The sequence below is a fragment of the Marmota monax genome, unplaced genomic scaffold (genome assembly GCF_021218885.2).
Source record: "Marmota monax isolate L192 unplaced genomic scaffold, Marmota_monax_Labrador192_F-V1.1 WCK01_AAM20220418_F8-fsc00003, whole genome shotgun sequence".
Classification (NCBI taxonomy): domain Eukaryota; kingdom Metazoa; phylum Chordata; class Mammalia; order Rodentia; family Sciuridae; genus Marmota; species Marmota monax.
In genome coordinates, this window is record NW_026694084.1 from 20,691,377 (window position 1) to 20,695,037 (window position 3,661).

General features: G+C 35.0%; 1 pseudogene; it reads right to left on the reverse strand.

Annotated features, from left to right (window-relative positions):
* Positions 1-1,589: 1,589 nt before the first annotated feature.
* LOC124106980 (elongation factor 1-alpha 1-like) lies at positions 1,590-2,979 on the reverse strand (annotated as a pseudogene).
* Positions 2,980-3,661: the final 682 nt, after the last annotated feature.

Sequence of the window (3,661 nt, forward strand, 5' to 3'; positions counted from 1 at the left end):
AATAAATAAATGGGATGAATTCAAACTAGGAAGCTTCTTCTCAGCAAAGGAAACAATCAAGTACATGAAGAGAAAGTCTACAGAAGGGGGAAAATCTTTACCATGCTCACCTCAGATAGAGAATTATTCTCCAGGATGTATAAAGAACTCAAAAAACTTAACACCCCCCCCCAAAAAAAAATAAAAGAAAGAAAAAAACAAACAACCCAATCAATAAATGGGCTAATGAACTGAATAGACACTTCACAGAAGAAGAAATACAATCAATCAAATATGTGAAAAAAATGTTCAACATCTCTAGCAATTAGAGAAATGAAAATCAAAACTACTCTAAGATTTTATCTCATTCCAGTCAGAATGGCAATTACCAAGAATACAAGCAATAGTAAATACTGGCAAGGATGTTGGGAAAAAGTACACTCATACATCGCTGGTGGGACTGCAAATTGATGTGATTATTATGGAAAGCAGTATGGAGATTCCTCAGAAAACTTGGAATAGAACCACCATTTGACCCAACTACTCTACTCCTCAGTTTATACCCAAAGGACTTAAAATAAGCATATAACAGTGACACAGCCACATCAATGTTTAAAGCAGCTCAACTCACAAAAGCTAAACTATGGAGCCAACCTAGATGCCCTTCAGTAGATGAATGGATAAAGAAAATATACACTATAGAATATTACTCAGAATTAAAGAAGAATGAAATTATCGTGTTTGCCAGTAAATGGATGGAACTGGAGAATATCATGCTAAGCAAAATAAGTCAATCCCAAAAAACCAAAGGCCAAATATTTTCTCTGATATGCAGAAGCTAATTCACACTAAGGGCCCGTGGTCTACAGAAAAATAGAGGTATTATGAAAAGTAGTGAACAGGAAAATTTGGAATAGAATTTATAAGATTTTTAAGTTTGAATAATTCCATTTAATCATTTATCTCTTCCTTTTTAAATATTGTATTTAATGGAATGAGACTATAAAATCACTCATAGCAGGGAAATAATTCAATGCTTTGTTAATATGGTTTACCTATATTTTAAAACTAAAGCAAAAGGACAACCTTAAATTATTATTAATGAATGAAGTTCTAGAAAATATCATATATAATATTTATATATGTGTGTGTATTAATGATTAAACTAGAATTTGAAATAAACAAATGAAAAAGAACTAGACCCACAGTAAGGATGAATTTGATGCCAGATAAGGACTAAACTTAAAAATTACATTCCTGAATTAATTTCCATATGATTAGGAGGTCAATTTGGTCTAATAACTGATTTCTTTTTTTTCCCCCTCATTAAACTTTTATTTTAATGGTTTTCAAAATTCTGTGACAGATTTTTGGTCAAGTTGTTTCCATTAAAAAGTACTGATTTAAAAAACTAATAACTTAAAACTGCCACACACAAAAACAAAATGGTCCACAAGACATTTTCCTTTTCATCTGAAGGTTTTATGATGTATTGCTATAATTAACCAGTCTTTTACTATCAAACTTAAATGGTCAATTGAGACAAACAATTCTGAGACAATTCTTCCATCACTGATTAAGACTGGGGTGGCAGATGTGAGGGGCACTATTCATTTAGTCTTCTGAGCTTTCTGGGCAGATTTGATGACTTTGCCAGCTCCAGCAGCCTACTTGTCCACTGCTTTGATGACACCCACAGCAACTGTCTGCCTCATATCACAAACAGCAAAACCACCCAGAGGAGGATGGACAGAGAAGCTCTCAACCCACACAGACTTTCCTGGAAACAAATCAATGATGGCAGCATCACCAGATTTTAAGGATTTAGCACCCAGATTTCAAGGATTTAGGACCATCTTCTAGCTTTTTACCAGAAGGGTGATTAATCTTTCCTTTCAGCTCTGCAAACTTACAAGCACTGTAAGCTGTGTGACAATCCAGGATAGGGGCATAGCCAGCACTGATTTGACCTGGAATGTTCAGGATAATCACCTGAATAGTAAAACCAGATGCTTCCATTGGTGGGTCATTTTTGCTGTCACCAGCAACATTGCCATAATGAACAACTTTGACAGACACGTTCTTGACATTGAAGCCCATATTGTCCCCAGGAAGAGCTTCATTCAAAGATTCCTGGTGCATTTCAACTGACTTTAACTTCAGTTGTAACGTTGACTGGATCAAATGTGACCACCATGGCAGGCTTGAGAACATCAGTCTCCACTCAGCCCACAGAGACGGTACTGTACGACAAATTTTGTAGACATCCCGGAGAGGCAGATGTAAAAGCTTGTCAGTTGGATGAGTCGGTGGTAGGATGCAGTCTCAAGCTTTAAGCAGTGTGGTTCCACTGGTATTGCCATCTTTACGGGTGACTTTCCATCCCTTGAACCAAGGCATATTAGCACTTAGGTCCAACATGTTTTCACCATTTCAACTAGAAATTGGCACAAATGCTATTGTGTAAAGGTTGTAGCCAATTTTCTTAAAGTAGGTGCTGACTTCTTTAACGATTTCCTCTGATCTCTTCTGACAGCAGGATGCCTCAGTGGAATGCATTTTGTTAACATTAATGATTAGTTGTTTCACACCCAGTGTGTAGGACAAAAGGGCATGCTCACAGGTCTTCCCATTCTTGGAGATACCAGCTTCAAATTCACCAACACCAGCGTCAATAATCAGGACAGCCCAGTCAGCCTGAGATGTGCCTGTCATCATGTTTTTGATAAAGTCTCTGTGTCCTGGGGCATCAAAGATAATCACAAATTCTGGTCTCAAATTTTCACAGGGAGGTGTCAGTGGTGATACTACACTCATGTTCAGCTTTCAGTTTATCCAAGACCCAGGCATACTTGAAGGAGCCTTCCTTCTCAAATTTTTCAATGGTTATTTTGTCAGTCCCACCACATTTATAGATCAGATGGCCAGTAGTCACAGACTTGCCGGAATCTTTACATGTCCAGTAACAATGATGTTGATGTGAATCTTTTCCTTTCCCATTTTGGCTTTGATTTCGGGGACGTTTTCATGAAACCTGTGTTCTGACAGCAAACCTGTTGTGGGGGGAAAAAAAAAGAAACAACTGATTCTTATTAAAAAAATTATAAGATACATGATTTACTTAATATATATCAATCACTAGAAACAAAGAAAAATAAATGAGTGAAAATCTTTTTTTCTCCATTTTCAATTTGTTTGATCAGTATTGTTAGTTTAATTAATTTTATTTTTCTTTCACTCTTTTATCTTCTGTCATATAACACATTTTCATAAAAATGGTAATTGCCTAGCAACTTGTTCTGTTTTATAACTATCTTTCTGAAACTTTAAAAATAAAATTTAATTTTATCTTAAATACTGATGAGAGTTCTTTTAGAACAATGACCTGCTAGGAAATTTCTACTAAAATTTAAGAATTATATTAATTGGGGCCTGGGATTGTGGCTCAGTGGTAGAGCGCTTGCCTAGTGCATGTGAAGCACTGGGTTCGATCCTTAGCATCACATAAAAATAATTAAATAAAATAAAGGTATTATATCTATCTATAAATTAAAAAATAATTATATTTACTGAATTTTTAAAAAGTTATTTTTCTGTACTTATTAGGTTTATTTTTTCAATTTTAACTTAAGTTTCAATGATGATTTGCCTTATAGAATTTTTTTCATAGTCATATCTAAAT